This window comes from Marmota flaviventris, chromosome 1 (assembly GCF_047511675.1).
Source record: "Marmota flaviventris isolate mMarFla1 chromosome 1, mMarFla1.hap1, whole genome shotgun sequence".
Taxonomy (NCBI): Eukaryota; Metazoa; Chordata; class Mammalia; order Rodentia; family Sciuridae; genus Marmota; species Marmota flaviventris.
The window spans coordinates 208,769,303-208,788,538 of NC_092498.1; the positions used below are offsets into that span (position 1 = coordinate 208,769,303).

General features: G+C 41.1%; 2 pseudogenes; one reads left to right on the forward strand and one right to left on the reverse strand.

The window, feature by feature from the left end:
* Positions 1 to 3,976: 3,976 nt before the first annotated feature.
* Positions 3,977 to 4,928, forward strand: LOC114107713 (olfactory receptor 7A40-like; annotated as a pseudogene).
* An 11,217-nt stretch (positions 4,929 to 16,145) lies between these two features.
* LOC114107799 (olfactory receptor 7A5-like) lies at positions 16,146 to 17,075 on the reverse strand (annotated as a pseudogene).
* Between the last annotated feature and the right edge of the window lie 2,161 nt (positions 17,076 to 19,236).

Consider the following 19,236-nt stretch of genomic DNA (forward strand, 5'->3'; position numbering starts at 1 on the left):
GTGTTATTATTCATGATTTCAAGATTTGTGGTAAATTTCAAGAGTTGTGGTAAATTTCCAAGACTTTATAAAAAACACTGTTCTATTCCCTGATGAAGAGACAACAGCAATTCTCTGAAGGCATTGGGGGCTGTGTCCCTCCAAGTCAGTGCTTGGTCAGTCCATGAATCTAGCAAAGTCAAGTAGCTTGGAGGAAATCGTAGCTAAGGATTGGGCAAAAATGCTAAGGAGTGTAGATTTCTGGAAGGTGGAGGATTTTATGGAGAAAGAAAAACAAAGACCAGATTCACCTAATTGCCCTGATGTCTTGGGAATATAGAATAATCAGGAACATTTTACTTTCTGCTCTGACCAATATCCCCCAGGAAAGTCAGAGCTCAGGGGATGGAGTGACGAGAGGACAGTATCTAATGAGCAGAGAGGGAGCTACAAGGAGCTGCCCTGATCTTGTCCCTCAGAGTGTGCAATCACAGGCTGAGCAGGACGTGGTGGCTTGTTCTGGAGTCCTAAGTTTGGATCGAGGGCTAGGGATTCACTCCTCCTGCTGTCTTGTCTGAGAACAGAGCTTCAGTCTCCACCATCAACTTCCATAAGAACTTCCACAAGGAGACCTTCTCAGACACCCCATCCTTGTGAGTCTGAGACCTGGTAGGTCCCGCAGGAAATGTTCAGCAAGAACAGAAGCTGACAACATGACCCACCAGCCCAGAACTGAGAGAGCTGAGTGCTGACTCACCCACCTGCCATTGATTAACATGTTAAAAAGAGAAGGGAATCTCAGACTCTGCAGTGCTTAGATCATTGCTGACAACTATATAATGAGATCAGAGTCCAATTGGACAAGACTGGGAAAGTGTATCAAGTATTTTCCATAAAATGAGAACATATCCAGGGAGCTCCCCAATAGCAGGTTGGGCAAAATGAGTCTCAGGGATGGCAGGTTGTGCAGTGAGGTGAGGTCATTTCTTTCTTTAATTTCAGCCTGGAGTGTATTCAAGCCATTTCCATACTCATTACAAAGGTGAGACTAGGACTGCTTACAAATACTGCCTTCAGGGGACACACATCTCACAGCATCCTCTCTCATGCTAGGTGGTCACATGAAATAAGTCTTACTTAATACGTTAGTGTAGAAAATTAAAGAGCTTTATTTTGCAATTTTTATTGCAAAGGCTGAGTCTATTTTAGCTTGTTAGCCTTTTCTTTCTCTTTGCAATTGCAAATACTTTGCTTTTATGGGAACTGGGTATTTTTTTTAACTCTGAGAAGAATTGGAAGTTGTTTTCACTAAGATTTCTGTTTGCATTTAATTTTTTATATATGTATTGCCCTTTCGAGGGAGAACATGTGAGTTAATAAATTTCATGTGGCCAAACCTATGAGTTGGTCACATTGCTGACCCACCCATCCATTGTTTTTTATACTAAAGTTCTTCTTCATTATCGGCAGTAATTAAGTCCCTTTTATACCATTTTGCATCTCATTTCTTATCTGTTCTTCCTTATTACTCCCTTTTTGCTTTTGAGTTGGTTCTATTTTTATGAGTAGCAATCATCCCCTGCCCTCTTGTGGAAGATATTTCATTGCAATCAAGTGAAGATCACCTGTATCTTTCTCATATGTATGTTTCATACACAGGAGTTAAGTTACATCAACACAGATCCTCTCTCTGCAAAGTTGGAATAGGCACCTGACTCCATGGGCTTACTGCTGGGAATAGGTGGGAAGATGCAGGTAGCACTCCTGGCCCACGTGCATGGTGGGAACTCATGAAGGGAGCGGTGGTGATGCTCTAACCTTGGTTGTTACTCACTCCATCGCTCCTGGCGTTATGTCCAGTGTCTTAAACACATATATACACACTTATGTTTTTACAGGATGAAATTGTACCTTTTGATACCACATCTTTCACTGCTCCTAAAAAAAGTATCTTTTTTATTATTTATTTCCAGGTCTTTGTCAATCTTTAATTAGAGAATCATTGTGATAGTTATTCTAGTTCTTTTGATGAAAATTTTACGTTGGATTTTCATTAATTTCATTTAATGAAGTTGATTTGCAACCATTTATTCACCTGATTATTCTTTTCTTACAGAAACTCTAAATTTATTAATTTTTTTTCAATTAAACTGTCCACATTTGTGAAAACACAAAATGAAGAGAAAATTGTAGAATATCTTCTCATTTGGACCTTAGATTATAATGGCAAATGTAGACTATACAGAAACCAATGCATGTATGTTATAATGTCCTCAGAATAAGTCCTCTGAGGAAAGACGGCAAAATATCAGGAGAGGGGCAGGATTTTATGGAGGGTATTATAGATCAGGGGCAATTCAGTTCTTTTATTCCAAATTGTAATAATCCTCTTACCATGTCATTGAAAGTATTTTGCTTTTATTTTGTTGAGGTTTTTGCCTCTACATTCATCTAGCACAATGGCCTGTAATCATTCTTTTCTTGTTTAGTACTTATCTGGCTAAATTTAGCTTGTTCTAATACAGACTCCTGATCCCATCCAAGAGAGAGAAATGAGGAGGGACACATTTTGGCCCACAGGATACCTTTGAAAGTAGAATAATGCATGATTCTACAGGCGTGAGATTTCTAAAATTGTGGACACTCATACACAGACTAGAACTGTGGTGTCAGGGAGTGGAGCAGGGGAAATGTGGGCCCTGTGTTTGCGGTTGGAATGTTAGAGTTATATGTGGTGATTAATGTCCAGACAACGGCTATACCATGTAGTACCAGGAATAATGATATAAGATTGTGCATATGAAAATGTTCTGGTAGGGTAGACCTTAGGGTAAATGGTCTTGCCCAAGAAAAAATCAAGAAAACAAGAAACAATAGAGACCCAGGGACACTCTTGGAGGTGATGTTTACATCTATGGGTTGAAGGGACAGCCAGAGTTCACAGGTGTCTAAACTCATCCTCGTCCACATAAAGTATGTTCCACTCCTTTGGAGTCAGTTCCCTCAGTAAAACCACCTCCAGCAACTGTCAGGAGAGAGCAGGGGAACAAAGGCCCCTCCTGAGAATCTCCACATCTCCCCAGAAGCCAGGAGGCAGCTCTTCCCTTGTGGCTTCCTTTGAAATGAGACTGTGCACAGAAAGCACTGTCCTCAGGACCCTGCACTGCTCACCTCTCCTGCCAGGCCCAGGTCTCTGCAGACCACCTCAGGGCGCCCTACTCTCTTGCAGGCCTCGGCTCAAGTGTCACCTTTGACCCCTTTACCTGGACCCCCTGAAGAACAGCCCCTCTGTCTCCTTCCCTTCTGATCTGTCCTAGTTGGATTCATATTGACTATACCATGTGACATTGTGAGGACATATTATGAAGATGTTTCTTTTTAATTTTATCCATTACATAACACTTACACATATGCATGTTGTGCCTTGTGATGTGCTTATCTAGGTACACTCTGATGTTTAAATCTAGCTCCTCAATAGGTATCATAAGTTTATGGAGAAAACATTAGAAACTCTCTTCTAGAGCTGCTTTTCTTTAAAAAATTATAGCTGTGGTTGGACACAATATACCTTTATTTATTTATTTTTATGTGGTCCTGAGGATCAAACCCAGGGCCTTAACGTGCTTGGTGAGCACTCTACCACTGAGCCACATCCCCAGCCCCAAGAGTTGCTGTTTTTAGTAATTGTCTATATACATTTGTTCTCCATAATGAAAACTTAGGGTCTTCTATTTTTCAGCACCCTGTGCCCATTGCAGAGCCAGGGCCAGGAACAGGATCGGAACTCAAGGCCCCTTCCTCAAGGACATGGAAGGATTGTTCATTGGTAGAATACAAACTATGCTGAGGAAAAGGTAGATAAGGACTGAAACTTCTAATTAGGAATAAATCAGCTTACTAAGGAACAAATCTGCTAACTAGGAACGGCACTGAGGTCATCCTAAAAGGGATTAGTTACAAAAACTACCCATGTTTAATTTTTTTCTCTTCACAGCACATGGAATCAAAGAATTTCACACAAATTTCTGAATTTCTTCTTCTGGGACTTTCAGAGGACCTAGAACTTCAGCCCCTCATCTTTGGCCTTTTCCTGTCCATGTACCTGGTCACTGTGCTGGGGATCCTGCTCATCATCCTGGCCACCATCTCAGACCCCCACCTGCACACGCCCATGTACTTCTTCCTCTCCAACCTGTCCTTTGTGGACATCTGCTTCACCTCCACCACTGTGCCAAAGATGCTGGTGAACATCCAGACACAGAGCAAGGCCACAACATATGCAGGCTGCATCATGCAGATTTACTTTTTTACATTGTTTGTAGATTTGGAGGACTTCTTCATGGCTGTGATGGCCTATGACCGGTATATAGCCATCTGTCACCCACTACATTGTCATCATGAACCCCAGGCTCTGTGGACTGCTAGTTTTGGTTTCCTGGATCACAAGTGCTCTTAATTCCTTGTTACAAAGTTTAATGACGTTGCGACTATCCTTCTGCACAGACGTAGAAATACCACATTTTTTGTGTGAAACTAATCAGTTGGTTTATCTTGCCTGTTCTGACACTTTCTTGAATAATATGGTGCTCTATTTTGTGGCGGGGATGCTGGGAGGTGGCCCTCTCACTGGCATCCTGTACTCCTACTCCAACATCATTTCCTCCATCCATGCAATCTCATCAGTTCAGGGCAAGTACAAAGCCTTCTCCACCTGTGCATCTCACTTTTCCGTGGTCTCCTTATCCTATTGCACACTCCTGGGAGTGTACCTTAGTTCTTCTATTGCACAAAATGCACACTCAAGTGCAACAGCCTCAGTGATGTACACTCTTGTCACCCCTATGCTGAACCCCTTCATCTACAGTCTGAGGAATAAAGACATCAAAAGCGCTCTGAGAAGACTCTTTTGGGAAGAAATTATTAAAGATCCCATGTTGGTGGGTCTTTAAAAATTGCTTTTGGTCACAGGGCTCAAAGCCTCATAGTGAAAATTTAGGAATGTTTTTTTTTTAGAATTTTGAAATATGACTTGTTTCTTCTATCCATTTCCTGGAGTTTCTCTTTCTTCACTTTCAACTTCTCTATGAGAATAATAAAATACAGATGCTAAGCTTTTACTCCCGCTGATATCTGAGCAGTCTTCCTCTTTATTATCTACATACATTCTCAAAATTATTTTCAATCCTGAATTAGAGATATTGGAAATTCACACTTATCTCATGGGACAACATAACTTCTGAAAATCTTTTTTTTTTCCTCAAATGATGAGTCATATCAAGTGACTTTTCTTTTGTTGATACTAAAACACACAGTTGTGTATGGTACTCCTGTGGGGCTGTGGGGGAATGCATTTGACAGTTAAGACAGCCTGTGTAATAATCCTATTCTGGAGGGAGTCCCACAGCATGGTTTTGCCCTTGTGGGTCCTTCATGCCTCCGCAGGTGTGACTGTCCCACAATAAAACTTGACTTATAGAGACCAAAATTTGTATTTGATGAAAAATCACAATGAGATACTATTAACATTCCTTAAAATGAACCTAAAATCGCTAATTTCTTGGAAGTGGAGAGTAGAGTAAAGGTTAGCAGTGAATGGACAGGGGAAGAGAAAAGGGTAATGGAGACAGGTTGCTCAATAGACACAAAGGTACAGGCAGACAGGAGGAATGCACTCTCTTGTTCCATTGCATATGAAGGTGACTAAACAACAAAATTATGCTCTATATGTGTAATAAGGATTGCAATGCATTCCACTGTTGTCGTGTATTTTAAAAAATAATAAAATCAACATAATAATAAATAAATAAAAGATCACTGGATGAGAGGATTTGGGATGATCTCAGCACAAAAATATGATACCTGTTTAAGGTGATGGATAGACCAATAACCTTGAATTAATCACTACATAAATGTATACATATATCAAAATATCATTTTATAACTCATAATTACATAAAATTATCATCAATCAAAAATAGACTAATAATTCAAAAGCAACATAAACTTTTAGGAAGAAAATAATAGTGTTGATGAGAAGGGGTAGAACCAGGAATCCTCACACATTACCACCAGGAATGGAGAATGGCTCCACTACTGGGGAAAACACTTGGGCAGTTCCACAAAACAGAATTATCTTACACCCAACAACTCCACCCCATCAAAGAATGGAAAACAGGGACTCAAATAGACACTTGTACATCAGTGTCCACAGCAGCAATATTTGTAGTAACCAAAAATGGGGGAAGACAGTGTCCACCAACAGACACTGGCATGAACATAGTGTGTGTTCATCACAGATCATTCAGCCAGGGAAAGAATCTACGTGATGACACTTGCTGCAAGGGTGAACTTTGCAAACATTAAACTAAATAATAAACTAAAACAGAAGGACACATCTAGTGGGATTCCACTCATATGAAATAGCTAAAATATGCAAATTTGTAGAGATAGGGAGTAGATGGGAACTGAGCAGGGGCTGGGGGAAGGAAGTGAAGAGCTCTTTCTCAATAGTTACAGAGTCTCTTTGGAGGGACAATAACTTGGAAACTGTAGTAATTGTGAAATGTATTTCATTCCACTACAATTAACATGGAAAATTTTATGTTACATGTTTATATTATATGTCTTAATCACAGTAAAAACAAATAATTATTCAATTGCAGTTTCATACAATTTTCAAGTGTCACAATTACTGCTCTTGCTTTGATTTTTTTCAGCCACTTGAAAACATAAAACCTACTCATGGCTCATTTCAAAACAGGGGCCGATGGGTTTGGCCTGTGGACCATGGCTTTCCAGCTCCTATTCCGAGGTTCTCAGGACTAGAGAGTGCCATCCCAGACCCGTTTCTGATCTGGTGGGCTCCTGGGTGCATGGCCTGGGGGAAGGTGTGGGGGTGTAAGGTTGGGGAGGATGACTGGAGGCAAGGCCCGAATGGAGCTGGGATATGGGGTGACCCAGTCCTTCATGTCCCCAACTGTGGAGGAGTGGCGCTCTGTGCAATGCCAGGGCAACAACTCCACCCGCTGTGTCAATGTGAAGGGCAGCCAGAGATTCCACCATTGTCATGGACAGGTGGCTGCATACACCCTGATTGGCTAATGTCCATGATTTATGAAGGTGTATGACCCTGACACACAAGCATGTGTGCATTGATATACACACTCGTGTGCTCACAGATACGCATACATACACTCTGCTCATGGCTATACATGGGAGCACAATTGTATGTGACAAAACAGAAGTCAACATGGGCACACACATGCACAAGCAAAGAAAAGGCCAGCACATGCAAGCATGTGTGCACACATGCTCACACTCAGGTGCACACACCTACCCACACACACCAATGTGTGCTTCTGCAGCTTTTCCCCACAGAGGTCCCTATTCAAAGTGGACACCACCTTCTGGAGACAACAGCCAGTGAGTGGAAGCCACAGCAGAAGCCCAGGGCAGAGAAGGACTCTCACCAACACCATCTGCTCCACTCTCTGCCCCAAGGTCCCTATCTATGGCTCTGACCCCCTCTACCCCGTGTTTCTCCCACTTCTTTGACAAAGCCCAGAGTTGTTCTGAGACTTCCTGATGCTCAGCTAGTCACTAAGCATTGGGTGACAGTGCTAAAGAGGTGAGACTTCAGGAAGGCAGGAAGCTTCATGGACAAGCAGCAATAGAGGCTAGCTCCACCTGAGTTCTAACCTGGTCTCCTGGGAACAGGGAAAGAGCAGGAAATTTTTCCTCTCTGCTCAAACCAATATCCCACTGGGAAATCAATGCTCAGGGATTGAAGGATCAAGAGGAGATTCACCTAATGAGAAGGAGAGGGAGCTGTCAGTAGAGCCTCTGATGCTGTCACCCAGAGGGTGCATCTTGGGCTGGATAGGGACATTGTGGTCTGTTTGGGGGTCCTAAATCAAGCTAGGGGTCAAAGGCTTCACTATTGCTTGTTTGTCTGGGGACAAAGTTTCAGTATCCATCCACCAGGCTAGAATCCAGATTCCCACCCATAGACCTTCTTTTCAGAGACCCCATCCAGGTGAGTATGAGACCCCAGTAGATACTGCAGGGAAGGTTCAGCAAGAATGAAAGTTGGCAGAATTTACTTAAGGTCACCTGGAACAAGCCAGCCTAGCTGAGACATCTCTGTCATTGTGTACTTGACTACTTAGCAATTTACTTAATGTGTTAAAATTATACTGTTTTTTTAGAAGCTGCAATGCATGGATCATGGATGACAATTATATATTGGGAATAGAAGTCTAATTGGATCCCACTTGATAAAGAAGTAAAGTATTTTCCATAAAATTAGAACATATCCAAAGGATTTTTACATTATAAAGATCAGACTATTACCCTACTGACAAATATCACTTTGCAAAACAGCTCTGAGATTCCACCGTATCTACTGTTTTGCTGGGTTTTCACAGGAGCAAAGTAACTTTTCACTAGGTCAAAGGGGAAACTACATTGCTTTACATTGCAACACTGCTGAGGCTGGATATATGTTGTGTGTGTTGGCCAATCTCTTTCTCTGCAATTCCATATTGTTTATGCAAGTTCTTTTTTTTTAGTTTATTGATTTTATTTTATTTTACTTTTTAAAATACACGACAGCAGAATGCATTACAGTTCTTATTTTTAAAAAATGCTCTTGGAGATCTGTTTCTTTCTCATTCAGAAGGTGGGGATGTCTCATCCAGTAGGTGTCTCGGCCCCTAGGATGGTGTAGGTAACCAGGGTGTGAAGACTCGACCTGGTGTGGAGCATCTAGAAGTGGGGAGTGCTGCCCACAAATCCCAGGAGAAAAATTGCACCTCACAGGTCTTTTTTGTAACCACTCATCTGAATTGAGCCTCCGGTATTGTTTCCCACTCTTGCCTGGAGATTTTCCAGATCCTGGTCTCTCTGTTATGCTCCAGACTTTAGTCTCCTCCCCTCTCTTACTTATCTGGTCCCAACTGCAGAACCTCTCACCCCCAGGCTCACACCAGGTGCACGATGCCCTGTTTTTACTGCACTCCTGTCCAGCTGAGAGCTGTTTTTGTGTTGGGTGGTCACTGTGCAGAGTTACCACTGCTGGTGGTGGGTGGGATTGGAAATCAGGTACCTGCTCAGATGGCGATGGATCTGATAGCCCAGCCCACCACAAAATGGTGAGGAAGGTTTTCCAAGATGGAGTCCGTCTGCTTCCAGTGCTGGGGTGTCTGGTGAGGTGGGGGGAGCTGGGCAATGGCCTTGTGCTGTGGGTAGGTAGTGGCCTAGTGTCCTGTGTGGGAGCGGCAGTGCAGTCTGGAGTTCTGCAGAGGAGCTGACAGGTGGTTCAGCTAGGCCGCTTGGGAGCCATGTGTGAGCTAGCACTGCGGACTTTGGGTCCAGAGTCTGGAGACTCACTAGAGCCAGAGGCTCTGATTTCTGCACAGGTGGTTCAGTGCTGGTGATTTCTGTGAAAATCCACTGTATAGAGGTCCTCTCACACTCTCTAAGATGTTGTATTCAGTCTAAGTAAGACCTTGTGGAGAAGCTGCCTGTCTGCCTTCTTGGTTTCATGCCATGTAGCAGCCAGAGACAGGACCTCCTCTATTCCACCATCTTGGATCTCCTGTTTGTGCAAGTTCTTTTTTTTTTTTTTTTTTTGGTGGGAGGGGAACCGAGTGTTCTAACTTGTGATTTTGTTCTTTCACAGGATTAACTGGTTTTTCCACTGTTTGCCATTTACAATTTCATTATTTTATATATTATAGATATATTTGGGGGAGGGGGCATATGAGAGTTATAAACTTGTTGTGGTCAAACCTATGTCAGTCACATTGCAGACCCAATCCCTCCATAGCTTTTTAAATCTAGACAGTTCCTCTGCACAGCTTTTGGTAATCAATTGCCTCTTTTGCTTTTTGCTACCTTATTGCACATGTTTTTCCTTATTGCTTTCTGGGATTGATACTATTTACATAAATAGCAAACATCCCCTGCCACATGATGGAACCTGTTATTTCACATTCAACTAAAGATCACCCACATCTTTCTCATGAGCATACTTTTATACATAGAAGCTTTACTATATTTACGGAGATTCCCTGTCTATACAACAGGTGTAAATAATTGGCATCATAGGATTCCTATGAGGAACAATGAGAAGCTGTATGCAACGTGTCTAGCTCTCACACGTGGTGAGAACTCGGAAAGCAATCCAAGAGTTTTCATCATGGTTGAGATTTAATTTCATCATTCTTGCCATCATGTCCAGAGTCATAAGCTCTTTTGAATCCATTTATGTTTATATAGGATAAAATGATAATTGTGGGTGCTTCTTTCACTACTCCCAAGTATCTGTTTTTATTATTATATTTCTAGGACTTTGCCAATTCAATCTTGAATTAGATGCTCATGTTGATAGAATAAGATTTTTATTATTTTGGGCCTTTTGTTGAGAATTTACTTGAAATGTTATTCAATTTCATTCAATGCAGTTATTTGGGACCTCTTTAAATACTCAGTCATTCTTTTTTTTAAAAAAATACCTTTATTTTATTTATTTTTATGTGGTGCTGAGGATTCAACCCAGCACTTCACACATGCTAGGCAAATGCTCTACAACTGAGCCATAACCCCAGCCCCAAATACTCAGTCATCCTTTTCAGTGTATAAACTAACTTGTTTCAATATTTTCTAACATTTTTTCACCTTTGTAAAAACACATAAAGAAAGCAGATAAGATCTCCACTTGTGTGGATCTTACATTGTAATGCCAAAGTGTCTGTGAGACAACATCCACAAGGATAAATCACATGAAGTGGACAGAGTGTCTTGAGGAGGGAAAGATGCTATGGAGGTTATAGAGAGTGGTCTTCAGAGCTGTGGTTCTTGAGCTCATGTATTCTCAGTTGGGAACGATCCAACATTTCAAGGTGCTGTTGAATTCATCTTGCGAATATTTTGCTGAGGGTATTTTTATTTATGTTCATGAAGAACATCAGCCTGCAATTTTTCTTTCTTCACAGGGTCTTTGCCTGTCCAGATCATCACTTTTAAATACAGATGCCTGAAACAAACAAAGGAATCCACTTGGGTCTAGGGGATGCCTTTGAAATCAAATATCACATGATTCCACATAAATGAGAAGCCTAAAGTGACCAAGCTCATCGAGCACAGAGCAGAAGGGTGTTGGGGGAATGTGGGAGGGAACATCTGCTACTTCTTTAGGTATAAAGTTAATTATATAAGACATTTAATTTCTAAATACCTGATTACAACATAGTGCCTGGCACTAGCAAATGATATTGAAAACATTCCATATGGACAGAACTGGTGTTAATTGTTCTTACCACAGACAAAGACAAAGCAAAAACCAAAACAAAACAAAACTCGGGAAGGGATGGATGTGTCTAGGGCATTGATTGCATGGGGGCACCAGGCTCTGTACATGTCTGAACTCATCATATTGTACACATGACATAGGTGCAGTCCTTCAACTATAGCTAGGTCTCAGGGAAGCTGCTTAAAACTAAAGTATAAGGGACAACTTGTTTCCTCCATCTGTGTGATATTATCAGCTCAGGGGAGGTATAAAGCATCCACCTGTGTATCTCACCTCTCTGGTCCCCTTATTTTATTGTACTATTCAAATTGTGCACCTTAGTTCTGCTGTGACCCAAAACTCACACTCAAGTGCAAGAGCCTTGGTGACATACACTGTGGTCACCCCCATGCTGAACCCCTTCATCTAGTCTGAGGAATAAGGACATCAAGAGCACTCTGAAAGTATTCTCAGATAAACTGTATAAGCATCCACTGTCCGGAGACTAAAAATTTCTGTTGACTGCAGAGTTTGAAGCTTCAGAACAAGAAATGGTCAGTTTGTTCAGATGGTGGAAGTAGAACTTTTTCCTTCTGTTTATTTTCTTGAGTTTCCCTTTCTTTGGTTTCAACTCCTCTACAACAGTTTCATAACTCACTTTGTGAAGCTTTCTGCTCTTTGACATCCTAACTGTGTTCACTTTGTCCCTTTCATACTTTCTCAAAGTTATTTTCAATCGTGGATTGGAAATATTGGAAATTCCCGTTTATCTCATGGGACAACTTGCATTTTTAAAAGAATAATCTCTTCTCAAAGGCCAGGGAACACAAAAGTAAGTTCTCTTTCATTTTCACTTAAAAGCCTGTACATGTGTTGAACTCCTCCTGTGAAGAAGATGCCAGCTTCTGTATATAGATTGAGGCTCTATTGGCCTCCACATAGAAATGCACACAAGCAGTGTTTGCTTCTAGGTGGCATCTTTCATGTAACCCAAGGATCTGTCCCCTTCATTCTGTTTTAAATGACAGGATTTCATTCTTCTTGAAGGCTGAAGAGCACTCAGTTATGGATATACCTCATTTCCCTTTTCCATGTATTTACAGATGGGAAGCTCAGCTGCTTCCACACCCTGACTACTGTGAAGACTGCCCCAGGAAAGGTGGGGAGTGCAGGTACTTCGTTGGGTGTTGAGTTCACTCCCTCTCTTGCTTTATTACCAACATCTACCTCTATGAGTCTGGATTATTTTTCTGCCTCAAAGCCTCTTAGTTCACCTGCCCATGTGCAGTTTTTGTGGCTAAGGCTCTCTCTTCTTTCTCTTCAACCATCTCCTAATTTTTGTTCCTTTCAACTAAAATTCACAGAGGAAAAACTCCTTACCAGGAACTGTGCTAGACATCATGGTTGCAGGCACAGATGAGATAGGGTTCTGAATTTCAAGGGATCATACTGTGCATGAGTAGACAAATTCAGTAAGCTGAGGATGACAGGAAGCAAAGAGAATCACACAAAAAGGTGGGAAATCTTTGAGTTGGTCTCATTTGCCTCACCTCAGAACACATATATGCAAGTGAGTTTTCAGAGCAAAAGCACACACAGAGTGTTACTTCTGAGACTGTTTGTTAAAGATTTGGTTTCTTAACAATCAAAAAAGAAACCATTATTGTAGATAGCTGGAAAAATGCCATGTTATATTCATACCACTTAGATTTACTGGATGACAAATAAAAAGGGTGATCAACATAGAACTTTATGAACAGAGCCAAGATCAGAAAAGATCCCAAAGGAAGATCCGAGGGATGAGTTTCTTCAAACATATAAAAGCAGATGTAGTCAGAGGGCTAGATGACAAAGGCCAGGCTCTCAGGACCTCGATGTCATGCATGCTGCTGCTCAGGAGAGTCCTACTATGGCCTTCACTAGGGGGCATGATCTTGCTGGCCCCTTCACATTCCTGTTTCTCAGACTGTGGACAAAGGTGGTCAGCATGTGGGTGACCTTCTCCAAAGTTACATCAAGGTCATCCTAGACAAAGAGAGCTCCTGCAGTGCTGAGGTTGACCTCAAGAGCTGCGTTTTTAATCTTATGTGTCCTCCAAAGACCCTGTGTTAAACATTGGTCCCCAGCTTGGTGCTATTGAAAGGTGGTAGAAATGCTAAGAGGAAGGTCTAGTGGGAGGTCTTAGTTCATTGGGAGATTTCCCTTGAATGGGAAATTGGTACCCAGGTCTCTTCCTCTTTCTTTTTTCATTTCCTGGCCATGAGGTGAGCAGCTTTATTCTGCAACATGTTTTCCACCCCTCATCAAGGGCTCATTGCCACAGGGCCAAGCCATGGGGCTGATCCACCACAGACTGGAACCTTGAAAACTGTGAGCCAAAATAAACCTTCTCTCCTTACAAATCAATCATTTGAGGTGTTGTGTTATAGTAACAGAGTGCTGACTAGCACAGCCAGGGCATCAAGCAAGACATTAGACCCACAGGTGAAAAAGGCTTTGGACTAGCCCCGAGTAACAAAATTCTCAGGATAGAGGGGAAAACATTCTGAGAAGAAGAGAAGAGGATTTCAGTAAGAGGAAAAAAACTAGAATGAAAGAAACTAAATATACTGCTACTTTATTGATGAGGTTGCCTGAACAGAGGAATTCAGGACTCTGGCAAGAGTTCAGAAGAGTGTGGGTTTCTCATGTGTGTGCAGAAGGGAAGCAGTCAAAGAGGTTCATGTAAGTAAAAGCCACAGTGTAAATCACACGTCCGTCTGTACTGTATCCCCTAGTCTCTACACAGCAGAGAGTGAGAGCAAAGAAACATCAGATGCCAACATTTCTTATTGTCCCAAATCTGTTTATTTCAATATACAATATTTTTACCCCAATCAGAAAGCAAAATTCACCACAGTCTTCTGTATATCTTATGTCTAGATTGACAGAAAGCCACAGCCCATTACAGCATTCTCTTTCATTTACCAGGTCTCATTAGAACAAAGCACATGAGGGTAATTTCAGCATGGGATGCACCGTGAAAGCAATGACAGCTCGCAATTACACGGGAGAAAGTGAAAAGCAATCATGAGTTCAAGAGGAAAGGGAAACATATCAAAATTTAAACTGTTAACAAGTGGCTTCCTCAGGTATCATTCACTTTTTAAATAATTTTTAATTGAAATTTTAATTGGAGAAAATTATAAATTAACATTTTAATTGGAGAAAATTATAAATTAACATTTTAATTGGAGAAAATTATAAATGACCAAGAGAGATCCAAGGACCCTTTCATGAGCTTCCACAATGATAACACTGAGCAAAAATATCACAGCCAGGGTATTTACATTGATAACAAAGAAATGAAATTACAAAGCAAAGAGAAGCATCCATGCCCATGTTTATTGCATCATTCAAAATAGTAAGATATGGAGTCAACTTATGTGCCTGTCAACAGATGAGTGGAGATATAAAATGTGGTATATACACAACATGGAACATCATTCAACCATATATAAGGATGAAATCCTGTCATTTGGGGCCATGTGGATGGAGCTGGAGGACATTGTGCAAAGTGAATAATGCAGTTACAAGCTCTTCATGGTCTCTCTTGTATGAGAAGTTAGTAAAATACCAACTAGAATGTAGAATAAAGATTACTAGATATTGGACAGGTGTTGGAGAGGGGTGGATAAATAGAGGCTGGATTTGAGGAGTATACTCATCGCATTATAGTTAAAGAATGAGTATATATATATAAATATATAGGCACTGCTCCAGTTTCAGTAGAATTGACATTGGCATGTGTGGAAATATCAGGCTGAACCTCATTAATGTTTATAATTAATATATGTTCATCAATGCAGAGGATGGTTCCCATCAGTCAAGGATCCCAAGTTTTGTCCTGTTACAGCCCCATTCAACCCCCCACCTCTGCCCAGTGCCTTGACCCTTAGAACCATTAATCTATTCACCATTTACCTATTGCTATCTTTACAAAAATGTTGTCTAATGTGTAAAAATATGTGCCTGCAAAAAATGGTGGAGTGGATACCTGTTTTGTCCATACCTAATGTGATCTCTGTAAACACCATGTTGGAACAGAAATAGGATCTAAAAGATGCAAATAAAACCTAATGAACAGCTAAAACCATGGTAGGTGAAAGGCTACCTTATCAAGAATGGAAGTAATATAGGAAAAAAAATCATGAATACACAATTGAAAAACTATTCTCAGGCAGACCGGGTGGTGCATGCTTGTAATCCCATCAACTCAGTAGGCTGAGGCAGGTGGATCACAAGTCCAAGGCCTGTCGCAGCAATTTAGTAAGGCCCTAAGCAATTTAGCAAGACATGGTCTCAAACAAAAACCAGAAATGTCTGTGGATGTATCTCAGTGGTTAAGCACCAGTGGGTTCAATCAATGCTACCAAAAGAAATTTTTTTTCTCAAATTTTCTTCCACAAGAAAATTATAAAAATAATCTTAGTTGTCAAATAGATTTTTCACATAAGAATACAAATTGTGTCTATTTTGGCAAAATAAACTATTACTTAGTATGATGTATGTCAATTGAGATTCAATTATTTCCAAAAAAGATGTATTTTATGGGATAAGTGAGAATTCTCAAATATTTCTTATCCAAAGATGGGAATAATTTTGAGAAAGTTGGAAAATGACAAATGGAGGGGATTTGAATTCATAGAGATCAGAAAGTGACATAAAGTGTCTGATTCAGTGGAATTGTATGCAGTAGATGAAATCAAAGAAATGATAACTCAGGAATAAATTAGAAGGAGCAAGTTCTGATAAAGAATCCCAGATTTCAGACCAAAGGCTCTGAGCCCTGCGAATCATGGGCACTGCTCCAGTTTCAGTAGAATTGACACTTTTATCTTTCTCTCTCATAGAGTCTTCTCAGAGCACTCTTGATGTCCTTGTTCCTCAGACTGTAGATGAAGGGGTTCAGCATGGGGGTGACCACAGTGTACATTACTGAAGCTGTTGCAATGGAGTGTGAGTTTGGGGCCACAGCATAACTGAGGTACACACCTAGGCTTGTGCCATAAAATAAGGAGACCATAGAGAGGTGAGATGCACAGGTGGAGAAGGCTTTGTATTTGCCCTGAGCTGATGAGATTGCATGGATGGAGGACACTATCTTGCAGTAAGAGTAAAGGATGCCAGTGAGAGGGCCACCTCCCAGCAAGACAGCAGAAATATATATCACTAGGTCATTAAGAAAGGTGTCAGAGCAGGCACGGTGAACCACCTGGTTAAGTTCACAGAAAAAGTGTGGGATTTCCAAGTCTGTGCAGAAGGACAGCCACAACATCATTAAGCTTTGTAACAATGCATGCAAAAAACTCACAAACCAGGACACCAAAACTAACAATCCACAGAGTCTGCGGTTCATGATGACCATGTAGTGCAGGGGAAGACAGATGGCCACATACCTGTCATAGGCCATCACAGCTAAAAGGAAGTCATACAACCCAACAAACAGTACAAAAAAGTGAATCTAGGTGATGAAGCCTGCATAGGTAATGGCCATGCTCTGTGTATGGATGTTCACCAGCATCTTGGGGATGGTGGTGGAGGTGAAGCAGATGTCTACAAAGGACAGGTTGGAGAGAAAGAAGTACATGGGCGTGTGCAGGTGGGAGTCTGAGATGGTGGCCAGGATGATGAGCAGGTTCCCCAGCACAGTGACCAGGTACATGGACAGGAAAATGCCAAAGATGAGGGGCTGCAGTTCTGGGTCCTCTGCAAATCCCAGAAGAAGAAATTCTAAATGTTGACTATCATTCCCTGGTTCCATATGCATGTGACTACCAGAAATGAGAAAAAAGAGCATAACGAATTTTCCCTAGACAGGTATTACTCACATCATTGAAGTGAAATGATTCATATTTTTCTGAAAAGAATTAATTTAGGGAGTAGCTCAGTGGTGTAGTGATTGCCTAACATTTACAAGGTCCTGGGTTTCAACCTTAGCCCCACAGAAAAAGAAAAAGAAAAACCAAGGGAAAGGAGAGAAATTAACTTCCATAGAAGATCTCTGTATCTTATCCCCTAAGGGATCCTGTGCCAACTCTATAATGAATTTCTACTTCACTGTATGGTTCACTAGGAAGTCATATATTTCAGAATTGTAAAGATTTTCATGCATTTCAGAAATACACATCAAACACCCCTGATGAACACTTTGTGTCTTGGCGACTGTGAATTATGCATAGTAAACTAGGAGGTCAGATATCTCCCCAACATACCCATTTCATTTCTTTGGCTACATAGCCAGCCATAGGATATCTGGTTCGCATGGTGACTCTGTTTTATATTTGTGGAACCTCCTATCTTTTTCCACAATGACTTCATTAATTTGCATTTCTACCAACTCTGAATAAGGATTCCCTTTTCTCCACATTCTCACTGGCCCTCTCACTGATATCTTTGGTCATTTTGATAACAGCCCTCCTAACTGGTGTGAGGTGATATTCTACTGCAGTCTTAATAAGCATTTTCCTGATAATTAGCAATTTTAAGCATTTTTCCTATGGCTATTGGTTGTTTTATGTGATAGCGATACACAGTGGAATAATATTCATTATTAGTGAAAGATTGAATTCTGTCACTGGGGACAACGTAATGCTGTATTACTCAGTATATAATTATAGTTAACACTAATATATTACATATTTTAAAATAGCTAAAGGAGAGGATTTTGAGTATTCCACCACACAGAAATGATAAATGTTTCAGGTAATTAAGCTGATTGCCCTTATGCAATTATTACACTATTTACACAAGTATGGAAACATATACTTATACCTATAAAGTTGTACAATTATGTTAATTAATAATAAATAATAACTAATTATTAAGTATCAACTCTATTGATCATTAATATGTATAAGGACAAAAATCTCCATTACCCAGTGAGAGGGAGAGAACATAAGAAAAATATTTTAAGATCACTTAATATGTCCCATGGTGATGGGTACTATGAAGAAAAGAAAAAAGAGTAGAGAGGTAGTTGTACTTTTGCAGAAATGCGGGGAAAACCAGCAGGAAGAGGGGCATCCAAACAGAGACCACAAGGAAGGCAGGACAGGAGCTACAAATGATCCTCAGCAGTGTGGTCTTCACTGGGGGAAATCGTAAGCGCAAAGATCCTCAGAAATGTGATTGTTTCAGGAAACTGAGGCTTAAAAGAAATGCCTTGACAAGGAGAAGAAATAAGAGGGGGAGAGATGAGAGATGGTGTCAGAGAATGTTGAGGAATGATCTGGCCTCACTGCTCTCTGAGGCTACAAGGTACAGGGAGACATTCATCCACACCCTGAACCTCTTGCCCTTAGATTTGCTGCAAAGACATTCTGTGAATTGCAAAGGATTCCCTCCTTGCTACCATCTGAGGGTTAAGATCTGTTCTGACCTCTAGCTGCTAAGAGTCACCCTGGAATATATAAGCTCATGTACCCCTTCTCTGAGCCCTCCATGAGGCACATAAACACACACACACACACACACACACACACACACACAGAGGAACACACAACACACCCTGGGCTCATGGTCTTATTTCTGCATGGCCTCTCCGTCCCAATCATCCTGACAAGGTTGTGAGTGTCAACACAAGAGAGATGATCAGTTCCCTATAGAATGTGGACAGGGCACCTGGAGAGTCCACTGGACACAATTTTCCATGAACAAATGAGCAGACCCACTTAAGAATGCTGCTCCTCTTCCCTGTGTTTACAAAGAAGCACAAAAATCTGTGCAGTCAACAGAGGGAGGAAGAGAAATAGAGAAGAATGGTGAGTTAGAGAAAATGAGAGAGAAGGCAAAGGGGTGGATAGAACATGAAGAGGTGAGGGCAGAGATAGGGCGAGCTGACATGGACCCAGGGGAACAGGACCTTGCAAGCCCAGGTGTCTGTTCTCCAGGAGGAAAAGGCTGCCTTGGTTTTAGCAGCATTC